The sequence below is a fragment of the Canis lupus genome, chromosome Y, assembly GCF_048164855.1.
Source record: "Canis lupus baileyi chromosome Y, mCanLup2.hap1, whole genome shotgun sequence".
Classification (NCBI taxonomy): domain Eukaryota; kingdom Metazoa; phylum Chordata; class Mammalia; order Carnivora; family Canidae; genus Canis; species Canis lupus.
The window spans coordinates 7108914-7122627 of NC_132877.1; positions in this window are offsets into that span (position 1 = coordinate 7108914).

Below are 13714 nucleotides of genomic sequence, written 5' to 3' on the forward strand. Positions count from 1 at the left end.
TTGTCAGATTAATAATATCAAATAGAGAAGAAATATCACATGTTAGTGAGGATGTAGAGAAAAAGGAATTTTATGTACTGTTGGTAACTTGGTGCAACCACTCTACAAAACACTATGAAGATTTCTCAAAAAATTTAAAAATGGAAATTATGTATATAATCTGATAACTTCACTACTGGGTATTTACCTTAAGATATTTTCAACCTAGGAGTTTTATAGTAAAACTGAGTTTGATGCAATCCTATGATAGGTTTTCTATGCAGTCTAGTAAACAAAAGCACCTTTGGATTAAAAATTTTAAGCTCAATAGCAAGTAGACTTCTTAGTTTTGTGTTTCATTTTCATTATGTCTGTATGGCCTAATAGTGTTCTGTTGACAGAGAAAAATATCAATATATGAAGTTCAGGCTTTCTGCTGGAGGGCATATTTCAACCTAAAAGTACCTTGCTGATCAAAGTCCATGAACGGTTGCTTGATTTCCAGAGATCTCCATCTCCTGAAGAGCATTGCCATTATCAGTCCTTCCATGCTCACATGTAATTCCAGGGGAGCTACATAATGTAAGAACTGAGGGCTGGAGTTCTCTGCATGTTCCACCCTTTGGTAGGACTCCTGATACTCCTGGGTGAGGGAAGATGTTGCCTTTATTTTGCTTTTTGTTTTGTTTTGTTTTGTTTTGTTTTGATTTGTTCTTCAAGTTAATCTCTCTGGGTTTTTGAAGGATCAAACAACGAAAAAATGTAAGCTGATATCAATTTCTGAGTTCTGGGAGATAGACTCTCTGAGACCTGTCAGTGCAAAAACACTCAAGAGAATCCATTTTTAAAGATATGGAACCAGCAGACTCTGTCTATACAAAGAGATTTTAGCATCCCCTTCTCTCAGTAAAACACCTGTAGCACTTTCATATTCATCTTTTCTTTCTGCAAATAAATTTAAACTATGTTATCAAATAGAAATACTTATTTGCAATAGCTTAGTATGGTTGATAACTAGGAATTCTCTGGGACCATTACATACTAAGTTCCCAGCCTATCAGTAGCTTGAAGTCCTGTCATCGTCCATCACAACAGAGCTCTCTACAGACACGGGACCAACATGGCCTCTGTGAGCTGGCTCTGAGGGATGCTATACATCTTTAGCAAAATTAATGAGTCCTTTTTATTTCAAATGGATTTCAAAGACCCCAAAGCTTACTGTTAACAGATTCACACTTGAGAGAGACATCTCAACAACTATCCTATAATGTATAAGCAAAAGATTCTAAATGTTTTCCTGTTAACTTTTTTGTTTGTTTGTTTAAGATTTATTTATTTATTTATTCATGAGAGACACACAGAGAGAGAGGTAGAGACACAGGCAGAGGAAGAGGCAGGCTCCATGCAGGGAGTCTGACGGGGACTCAATCCCAGGTCTCCAGGAACACAACCTGGGCTGAAGGCAGCGCTAAACCGCTGAACCACCCCGGCTTCCCTGTTAACTTCTTTTTTTTTTTTTTTTTTTTTTTCCTGTTAACTTCTTTTGTGTTAAGCTGTATGTTAATGGTTAGTTCTGCTAAAAACTAACTGAAAACTATAATAGAAAGTGGTGAGACTCTAAAGGAAAGCTACAGGGCAGAGCTGGAAGATTTGCATAAATCTAGTTTTACAGTATTAAAATATTTACCAAACAATACTGGTCAACTGGGTATTCTGTTTGAATATTTATTTTAAAAAAGAAAATAGTAGTATTTAGACCATTCTTAAAATGAGACAATCAGCCTCATGCCAAATTGGTGTAAATTAAAATAATACCCTTGAAATTAAGGCATGTGATATGAGGCTTCAAATTTTATGATCAGTTTTATTTTTATAATAAAAATAAAGACAATTATTTTTTTCAAAACATGGATGTGATTATTTAAAACAACAACGATAAGAAAAACAATAACAACAACATCTATAATCTCCAGAAAATTACAGGAGTCAGCTTGAGAATATAGCAGTTAATAGGTTCAGTGTTTCAATACACTATTTAGAAGTCATTGTAGCTAGTTAGCACCAGACTGTGTAGAGGTGTGGAGCAGCACTAGCAACTGTGAAAAAGAAAAAATGTTACATTTTTAGAATGTTTTTATTATTAAATTTAATTTACTAAAAATAAAAACTAAAAAAAGAAAAGATATATTCACTCCTATGTTTATTGCAGCAGGATTTACCATAACCAACATGAGGAAAGATTCTAATCTCTATCAATAGAGAATGAATAAATGGTATAGATAGTAATACAGCAGAGTATTACTCATTCACAAAAAAGGATGTGAAATCTTATGATTTGTGACAGACAAGATAGACTTACACCAAGGGTACCATTCTAACTGAAATAAATAAATAAATCAGAATATTAAAATACTATGAAACTTCACTAAAACTTTTTTTTACAGATTTATATATTTATTTCCAAGTGGAAGAGAGAGAAAGAGAGAGAGAGAGAGAGGGTAAGTGAGCATGAGAGGGGCAAAAGGAGAGGAGAGATAATCTTAAACAGACTCCATGAGCCAAGGTTCTGTCTTAGGATCCTGAGATCATGACCAAAGCCAAAATCAAGAGTTGGATGCTTAACGGACTGAGCCACCCAAGCTGCTCCAATTACATTTAAATTTTTTTTTAATGTTATAAATGTGGGACTATATACCTATCATACATATAGTGGTGTATTACTTAGCAACAAAAAAACAAAATTTTGCCATTTGCAACAACACGGATGAGCATAGAAACAAGCAATTGTGCTAAGTGACAATTCAGACAGAAAAATTCTGTCATAAATACTATATGACTTTACTTATATATGAAAACAAAACAAACATCCATAAAACCAAAACAAAACAGATTAGAAAACCTAGAGAACAAATTTATGGTTTCCAGAAGAGAAATGGGGGAGACAGGGAGTAAGAGGTACAAACTTAACAATTACAGAATAAATAAATCACTTGGATGAAATTTTCTGCATAAGGAATATAGTGAATAAAATCGTAATGACATTATATGGTGACATATTGTGACTATACTTGTCACAGTGAGCAGAGAGCAGTTAATAGAATTGCTGAATTACTGTAACCTCTGCAACCAATATAACACATCAACTATAATGTAAACTCATAATTTAAAAAAGAAAGAAGCTGGGGCACTTAGGTGGCCCAGCTAATTAAGCCTCCAAGTCTTAGTTTCAGCTTAGGTCATTAAGTGATGAGATTGAGCACCCTCTCAATCCCAGCCTAACACACTCCCCTTGGTGTGGGGAGTCTGAAGTTCTCTCCTCTGCCCCTTCTCCCACACCTAAATAAATAAATCATTTTTTAAAGGAACTATCAAATATTTATTATATTATTTTTAAAGATTTTACTTATTTATTCATGAGAGGCACACAGAGAGAGAGAGAGAGAGAGAGAGAGATAGAGAAAGACAGAGACCCAGGCTGAGGGAGAAGCAGGCTCCATTCAGGAAGCCCGATGTGGGACTCGATTCCGGGATTCCAGGATCACGCCCTGGGCCGAATGCAGGCGCTAAACCGCTGAGCCAGCCAGGGATTCCCAACTATTTATTATTAATTAAAAAATAAATACTCCAATTCTTGGAGTAATACTGACAAGCAAATTCTTGAAGCTCCAACAAGATCAACCCGAAAAGAAATTTAATATGCACAAACCAATGTGCCACAATACATTAACAATATGAAAGAAAGAAAAAAAAAACAATATGAAAGAAAGAGCAATATATGATTATTTCAACTGACATATAAAATGCTTTTTAAAAAAATGAAAAAAATACGTTTGAAAAATCAAATATTTTTCATGAAAATTCTAAATAAAATAGTTGAAAGTTTCTCAACACAGTAAAAGTCACATGTAAAAAACCCTAAAGGCAAAAAAAACAACAACAACAACCCTAAGGCAGCATCAGAATTGGATAGCCCCGGTGGCTCAGTGGTTTGGCGCCGCCTTCAGCCCAGGGTCTGATCCTGGAGATTCTGGATCGAGTCCTGCATCAGGCTGCCTGCATGGAGTCAGTTTCTCCCTCTGCCTGTGTCTCTGCCTCTCTGTCTCTCTCTGTGTGTCTCTCATGAATAAATAAAATCTCTTAAAAAATCAGAATCAGTGTAGAAACAATAAAAGCTTTTCCTCAATGATTCGTTATAAGGTAAGTGTACCAACCCTTACAGCTTCCCCCCGCCCACTCTTACAACTTTTATTCAACATAATATTGAAACACTTATACATTAGATGAAAAAAGAAATAAGTTGAAGAACATGCAATAATTTAAAGGATGTTCATTAATTGGAATATTTTAAAATTATCTGTACTATACAAAGTGATCTATGGATTCAGCAAATTCTTACCATTCTGAAGAATTAACCACAGAAATAGCATTTCTAAATAATTTCTAAAATTTGTGTGGAACCACAGAAGTCCTCCAATAGTTAAATCAATCTTGAGAAAGAACAAAGCTGGAGGCTTCATACTTCCTCATTTCAAAATATATTAAAAAGCTAAAGAAATTGAAGAGTATGATATCAACATAAAAACAGGTACGTCGGTCATTGGAACAGAATAGAGCCCAGATATAAATCCATACTATGATTCATTTATCTTTGACAAAGTTTCCTGGAATACATGCATTGTGGGGAAAGGGTGAAAAATAGTTTTGGACAAAATAGATATCCACATGCAAAAGAATGAAACTGGACCCTTATTTTACACTGTAAACAAAAGTCCACTCAAATCGAATTAAAAACTTAGGTGTAATATGTAAAATTGTAATATTCCTACGAAAACATAGGGGGGAAATCTCCTTGCATCCTACCTCAAGCTCTTCAAAATGTATGTAATAAATCTATATATACAGAGAGAGAAAATATTTTTCAGCTTTTATAAGGAAGCAAACTGCACATCTGCTACCTCATGAATAAACTTGAGGGATATTCGTGATCCAAATTACACAGAAAGTCAACATACTATCCTGTTTCACCTATACGTGGAATCTAGAAATTCAAACTCATACAAACAGCTAGTAAAATGGTACTTGCAATGGTACTTGCAGCAGATGTTTGTCAAGGGCACAAAATTATAGTAATGCAAGATGAAGAATTTCTCTCTTTAAAAAAAAATATTTATTTATTTATTCACAAGAGACGAGAGAGAGGCAGAGACACAGGCAGAGGGAGAAACAGGCTCCATGTAGGGAGCGCGATCTGGAACTCGATGGCAGGACCCCTGGGATCATGACCTGAGCCAAAGGCAGACGCTGAATCACTGAGCCACCCAGATGCCCCAAGATGAAGAATTTCTTTCTTTCTTTCTTTTTTTTTTTTTTTTAAGATTTATTTATTTATTAGAGACACACAGAGAGAGACTGTGAGAGGCAGAGACACAGGCAGAGGAAGAAGCAGGCTCCATGCAGGGAGCCTGAGGTGGGACTCGATCCAGGGACTCCAGGATCACACCCTGGACTGCAGGCAGTGCTAAACAGCTGAGCTACCAGGGCTGCCCAGATGAAGAATTTCTGAGACCTAATACATAGCAATGTTATCTTAGTTCATAATATTGCATACAATACAACTTAAATCGTTATACACAATTTTTGTCAACTGCACCTCAATAAACTTGAAAAATATTCAAGTGTATCTTTCAAAAATTATGTTATCTGTGAATAGATATTTTAACTCTCTTCTTTCCACTTTGAATGCATTCTTTTTCCTTTCTTACCTAATTCCCTTCTTACCTAATTCCCTTCTTACCTAATTGCTCTGAACTATATAGTATTTTCAATGGCTGTGCCAGAAGTGAACATTCTTATTAGTAAAACACTTTCTAGTCTTTCATTGTTGAGTATGAAGTTGGCTCTGGTTTTCATCACTTTTATCAGATCAAATAATTTATCTTTTATTATTCATTTTTGAGTGTTTTTTAGGGTTGTTTTGTTTTGTTTTGTCTTTTTGTTTTTGTTTTTCCATGAAAGCACACTGGATCTTTTCAAATACTTTGTCCTTTATATATTCAGATTATTTTTGTTTTTAAAATATTATTGATATGTTATATTCAATTAATTTATTTTAACACTTAACCGGGATCCCTGGGTGGCGCAGCGGTTTAGCGCCTGCCTTTGGCCCGGGGTGTGATACTGGAGACCCGGGATCGAATCCCACGTCGGGCTCCTGGTGCATGGAGCCTGCTTCTCCCTCTGCCTATGTCTCTGCTTCTCTCTCTCTCTGTGTGACTATCATAAATAAATAAAAATTAAAAAAAAAAAACACTTAACCACTTATTTGTACTAGGATAAATCTCTTACTCATTATGTATAATTATTTTATATTTACCATATTCATTTTGTAGTTTTTAAATGAATTTTGAGTCATATAATAAAATATTGGTCTATTGAATTCTATGCTGATCATACTTTTGGCTTCCTTTGATGTAATAGTAATACAAATTTATTAAAGGAATCTGGAAGTTTTCTTCTATTTTGGAATTTGTAAAGAATTGTTCTAATTTTTTTCAGTGTTATGAATGTCCAGCACTAAAGATATCTCTCATCGGCATTTTCTTTGGGAGTTGTATTGTTCACTAATTTAACCTTTTTATTTGTCATAGGATATCTTCTTGAGTCCTCTATTATGTATCCTTCTAGTAATTTCATTTCCCATTTCATCTAAATTGTCTAATTTAATGGTGTAACATTTTTCACAGGAATAATGTGTAATTTATTTGACTTCTGTAAGATCAGTAGTAATATCCAGCTCTTATTTCTAATTCAAGAAATGTGACTCTAGGGGATCCCTGGGTGGCTCAGTGGTTTTGCGCCTGCCTTTGGCCCAGGGCGTGATCCTGGAGTCCCAGGATCAAGTCCTGAGTCGGGCTCTGGCATGGAGCCTGCTTCTCCCTCTGCCTGTGTCTCTGCCTCTCTCTATGTCTATCATGAATAAATAAATAAAATATTTTTAAAAAAGAAATGTGACTCTACTCTTGTTTCTTGATTCATCTAAGTAAGCTAAAGTTTTGTCACTTTTGTTAATCCTTTCATAGAATTTGTGTTTCATTTTTTCTATTCTCTAGTTCATTCAGTTTTGTTGTATCCCCTAATTTGTTTTCTTCCTTTCACTTCATTTGTTGTTTTCTCTTTTTTTTTTTTTACAGTGTCTAAAGATGGAAAGTTATGGTATTGATATGAGATCTTTCTTCTTTCTTAAAGTCAAAATTTGAGAACACCTAGGTGACTAGCATTTGCCATTGTTGGCTCAGATCATGATCCCAGGATCCTGGGACAGAGTTTTGCATCAGGCTCCTATGGGGAGTCTGCTTCTCCCTCTCCCTCTGACTGCTGCCCCTCCTACTTGAGCTTTCTGTCAAATAAATAAAATCTTGAAAAAAAATAAAGTCAGAATTTGAAGATAGTTGTTCTCTAATGCATTGGATAATCTACATTCCATTAGATCTGGTGTATTTATATGTTTTCATCTCAGTGTTTTTAAATTTCCATTTAATTTTAATTTTTTCCTTACCTCTTGTATTGTGTCATTTAATTCTAAGATTTGTGAATCTCCCCCTTTGTTATTATTAATGAATTCCAATTTTATTTCATTTCACTTAGACATTACTTATTATAGCCTATAAATTTGTTGAGGTTTGTTTTATGACCTACCGTATTGTTAGCTTGGGAAATGTTTGATGTACACTTTAAAAGAATGAATATTCTGCTATTGATGTCAGTTATGTCTAGTTAGTTCATATGGCTGGTTCCTTAAATCTTATATTACATTCTGGATCTTCCCCATAAATATTATATTCATGCTTTATTGTTAAAAGTTTGACATATAACATGGTGTTATAAGGTGTACATGTTAATTTGATATTTATATATTATGATTGCCTTTGTGCCAATAATTAACTCCTCTATCACATTACATGATTATCACTTCTTTTTAATGGTTTTAATAAATAAGTTCTACTCTAAGAAGTTTGATATTTATGATATAATATTGTGTCTATATTCACTTTATTGTGCATTAGATCTCTAGGACTTTACTTACTACTCTTTGCATTTTGTAATCTTCAATATCTGTTCTCTACTCCCTCTCTCATCCACAATTTTACCCTGTTTTTGTGAGTTTGGCTTGTAATTCCACATATAAGTGACATAATGCAGTATTTATCTTTATCTGACTTACCTCACTCAACATGATGTACTCAAGGCCATCCACATTATTTGAAAGGACAGAACATCTTTTCTCGTGACTAAATAATATTCCATTCCATACACTAAGTGTGGGTTTCCCTTTTCCCCAATCTTCACCAATACTTCTCCTTTGTCTTCTTGATAACCATTCTTCCAGGTGTGAAACAACATCTTATTATGGTTTTGATTTGCATTTCCCTGATGCTTAATAATGAAAATCTTTTCATGTGTCTTTGGATGACTTTTGGGGGTGGGGGATACAGGAAAATAGTTTTCCTGCCTACTTTTAAGTAGAATTGTTTGGTTTTTGTGCGTGGGTGTTATAGGAGTTCTTTATGTACTTTGGAAATACAATCTTTATCCAATATAAGGTTTGCAAAAATTTCTCCCATTCCATAGGTTGCCTTTTGTTGTTTCTTTCACTGTGCAAGAGCTTTTAAGCTTTAGTCCCATTTGTTGATTTTAGCTTTTTTGCTTATACTTTGGGTGCCATATCCAAAAATCTGATGCTAATACCAATGTTGAGGAACTTTTCTATGTTTATCTGTAAGAGGTTTTATAGTATCAGAATTTTTGTTGAAGCTTTTATTTCATTTGTCAGTTTTTGTGAAAGGTAAAATAGGGTTCCAATTTTATCCTTCTGCATGTCAGATTATTCCATTTTCTCAATACCATTTACTGAAAAAACTATCCTCTCTCCAATAGGTGTTCTTGACTTCCTTATCAAATATTAGTTGGCCAGGTATTTGGGGGCTTAATTTTAGGCACATGGTTTCTGTTCTATTAGTATGTGTCTATTTTTATGCCAGTCCATCATCATTTTTACTATCATAATTTGTCATATAGTTTGAAATCAGGAAGTGATACCTTTGTCTTTGTTCTTTCTCAAAATTGTTTGAACTATACGGTGTCTTTAATGTTCTATACAAATTTTGGGATTTTTTTTTTGTTTTTGTATTTCTTTTAATAATTCCATTGTGATTTTATTAGGGGTTGTGTTGAATTTAAACTGCCTTTGTTCTGTATGGCCATTTAACAATTCTTTTGTTCCATGAACATACAGTGTCTTTCCATTTTTGTCTTCAATTTTTTTCAAAAAAGTCTTCTAGCTTTCTCTTAGTATAGATCTTTCATTTCCTAAGTTAACTTTATTCTCAGGTATTTTATTGCTTTTGATGCTGTTAAGAATGGGATCATTGGGCAGCCCAGGTGGCTCAGGGGTTTAGCGCCACCTTCAGCCTAGGGTGTGATCCCGGAGACCTGGGATTGAGTCCCATGTCGGGCTCCCTGCATGGAGCCTGTTTCTCCCTCTGCCTGTGTCTCTGCCTCTCTCTCTCATGAATAAATAAATAAAATCTTTTTTTTTTTTTAATGGGATCATTTTCTTTTTCTGATATTTTATTACCATGCATAAGAACTGAATTTGTCTGTCATAACTTAACTGAAATTATTAGTTCCGATAGTTTTCAGTTGAGTGTTGGGGATTTCTAAATTCAAAGCATATTATCTGCAAAAACAAAAACAATTTTTTCTTGTATTTTGTTGTGCCTAACTGCTGTATCTAGGACCTCTAGATAAGTAAATAAGTTATGAGTAGGCATCCTTATATTGTTCCCAATTTTAAATAAAACCCTTTCACTTTTCCTTCATATCTACTGAGTACCTTCACTCCGTTTGTTGTATATAGCCTTTGTGTTGGGATGTTTATCTTATTCTCAAATTATGGAGGTATTTTTATCAAAAAAGGATATTGCGTTTTGCAAAAGTGTTTTTCTGCATCTATTGTGGCAATCATGTGATGGTCATCTTGTCTTCAATTCTATTAATGTGATGTAATTGTAATACAATGTGCTATGTTAAACTATTCTTGCATCCTATGGATAAATCTCACTTCATTTGGTCATGGTGATAATTCTTTTAAAAAGTGTTCTTAAGGGGTACACCTGGGTGACTCAGTTGGTTAATTTTCTGCCTTTCATCAGGTAATGATCCCAGGGTGCTGGAATGAAGCCCCAGGGCAGGCTCCCTCATGGGAGCCTACATCTCCCTTTTCCAAAGAAATAAAATCTTTAAAAAATAATAAATCTGTGCTAGTATGTTTTTAAGAAAGTGTTCTTGAAATCAGTTAACTAATATTTTTAAAAGTTTTTGCATTCACATTCATCATGGATATTGGTCTATAATTATTTTCTGTAGTGTCCTTATCTATCTTTGCTATCAGGGTATTGCTGTCTTCATAGAATGACTTTATTTTTTTTATGGTGAAAAAAATTATATTTAGATTTATAGCCGGCTGGACTCAGTTTAGATGATCCCAATTTTGTTGGCAACATCAAAGCATCATAGTCATGGGCCAGTCGAACATATGCTTTCTTCTCTCCATCAGGCCTGATCAAGGTGTTGACCTTGGCCACATCAATGTCCTAGAGCTTCTTCACAGCCTGTTTGATCTGGTGCTTATTGGCCTTGACATCCACAATGAACACAAGTGTGTTGTTGTTTTCTATTTTCTTCATGGCTGACTCCGTAGTTAAGGGGAACTTGATGATGGCATAGTGATCAAGCTTGTTTCTCCTGGGGGCGCTCTTTCGAGGATATTCGGGCTGCCTTCGGAGACGCAGGGTCTTGGGTCATCAGAATGTAGGTGACGTGCGGATCTTTTTTTTTTTGTGACTGTGCATGCCTTTCAGCACCGCTTTCTTAGCTTTCAAAGCCTTTGCTTTGGCTTCGGCTTTGGGAGGGGCAGGGGCTTCCTTCTTCGCCTTCGGCGCCATCTTCGTGAAAGGGGCTTCGTGAAAGGGGCTTCGTGAAAGGGGCTTCGCCATCTGGACTTTAGAAATATACCTTCTTCTTGTTGATCTGGTCTATTGTTTTTGTTATCTATTTTCTTTTCACTCTGATGTTTATTATATCATTCTCTCTGATGACTTTGGATTTAATTTAACTTTTTCTGGGTCCTTTAAGTATAATTAGGATGCTAACTTGAGACATCTGTAATTACTTAATGTATACATTTATTGCTATAAAATTTTGTACTTGCTAGGTTTCCTTCATGCAATTGTGACACCAAGGAATGGGGCATGCTTAGCCTACTTATTTAGTTCAGCACCCTTCAGTGATGTCCTACCTGCTCACTTTTATATGCACATCATCATAGAAACGTCCAGGTGTTTGGTGTAATGTGCAGACATGCTTTTGTAGTTACAACTGTCCAGTTAGGGGATCCCTGGGTGGCTCAGCGGTTTGGCACCTGTCTTTGTCCCAGGGTGCGGTCCTGGAGTCCCAGGATCGAGTCCCGTGTCAGGCTCCCGGCATGGAGCCTGCTTCTCCCTCCTCTGTGTCTCTGCCACTCTCTATCACCAATCAATCAATCTTAAAAAAAAATAACTGTTCAGTAATTGCTAACCATGAAAAAATATAATATGTGCATTATTTGCAGAGAAATAAAATGACTAGTAAGTGGCTGTATCAGAGGGAAGGAGTGTCAGCTTCTTACTTTAGAAGTATTTACTGGGGATCCATGGGTGGCGCAGTGGTTTAGCGCCTGCCTTTGGCCCAGGGCGCGATCCTGGAGACCCGGGATCGAGTCCCACATCGGGCTCCCGGTGCATGGAGCCTGCTTCTCCCTCTGCCTGTGTCTCTGCCTCTCTCTCTCTCTGTGACTATCATAAATTAAAAAAAAAAAAAAAAAAATTTAGAAGTATTTACATTTACTAAACAACTTTATCTAGTAGTTCAATCAAAAGAGAAGATAAAACCTATTTGGACTCCTGAAAATCCAACCAAATCTCAGCCGACCAATAGATCTCCTATTATAAGAACCTAAATGCAAAAAAGGAATATAGACTATGAAATGTGATTATATATTATAAAGTCCTGCATATCAAAATGTGGAAATTAAAGAACATGGTTTTAATCAACCAGTGAATCAAAGAAGGAAATCACAAGAAAACTAGAAAATACTTAACAATGAAAGAAAATGAAAACAACAGAGAGGCCATAGCAAAAGCAGTGAAAGGGAGGAAATTTAGTTATAGGCCTTACATAAAAAAAAAAAAAATAAATAAGAAGAAAGGTCTCAAATCAACATCTTAATTTCATAATTTAATTAACCAGGAAAAACCCTAAAGCTACAAAGAATAAAAATTGGAGCAAAAATAAAAGAAATAGAGGGAAAAAAATAGAGAAAATCACTGAAACAAAGAGTTGGTTTTTCCGAAGACCAATAAAACTGAATTATCTTTAGCTATATGGACTAAAAGGAGGGAAGACTCAAATTCCTAAAACCAGAAATTAAAATGAGGAATACTGCTATGTATTCTACAAAAATTAAAATTATTGATATTCTTATGAATAGTTGGATGTTTACAACCTGGATAACCTAGATGAAAGTAGGTTTATAGAAACATAAAACCTATCAAGAATGAATCACAAAATATAGAAAACCTAAACAGACCTATAATTAGGGAGTTGATTCAATGATCAAAAACCTCCCAAAAAAGCCCTGAATTAATAAACATTTAAAGATGTACACCAATTCTTCTCAAACTTTCCATTCAAAATGAATAGGAAATGATTCCTAACCCATTCTATAAAAGCATATTATCCCCTAAAGCCAAAGGGAAAGAAAAAAAACTTTAGAACATGATTTCTCATGAATGTTGATGACAAAATCCTCAATGACATTCTAGCACACCAAATTCAGTAGTGTATTAAAAGGATTATAAACCACAAGCAAGGGCCTCAGACATGTTATGCAGGGATGGACACTCCAAAGCTAATTCTTAGACATCGAACGTGTATTAAGGAGAGTTTATTAACAATCAGCCACGGGAAACCTGGATGACTCAGCATTTGGGCGCCTGCCTTTGGCTCAGGTTGTGATCCCAGGATCTGGGATCAAGTCCTGCATCAGCTCCCTGGAAGGAGCCTGCTACTCCCTCTGCTTGTGTCTCTCATGAATAAATAAAATCTTATAAAATAAATAAAATATAAAATATAACCATATCTACAAAACTTCTACATGAAATTTATCAAAATTACTCTTCCATGCAATGCTGTAACTCAGCTACAACTTTAATTCAACTAACGATTTAATCATTATTTTGTATCCTCCAAGATGAAAACACTATATTAGGTTGTTCCTAACTACAAAGGAATAAAGTATGTATTTTAGCCTACTCAAGTTAAAACAAAATACTATTGACTAGGTGGCTTATAAACAACAAAAATTTCTCACAGCTGTAAACACTGAAAGTCCAGGATGAACATGCCACAGTATGATTTGGGTTCTGCTGATGTGCCCCCTAAAGTTCTAAAGTCTCTTTTATAGTGCTGACCCAAGACCTCCTACAAGGCCACTCTTCCTAATACCACCATCATCGTTAGAGATTAGGGTTTTAACATGAATTTTACGGAGGGCACAAATGGACCATAACAATTAGCAAACATAAATTGGCACTGTAATTGTACTTAAAGAAAATCTTTAGATAAACTTTGTTAGATG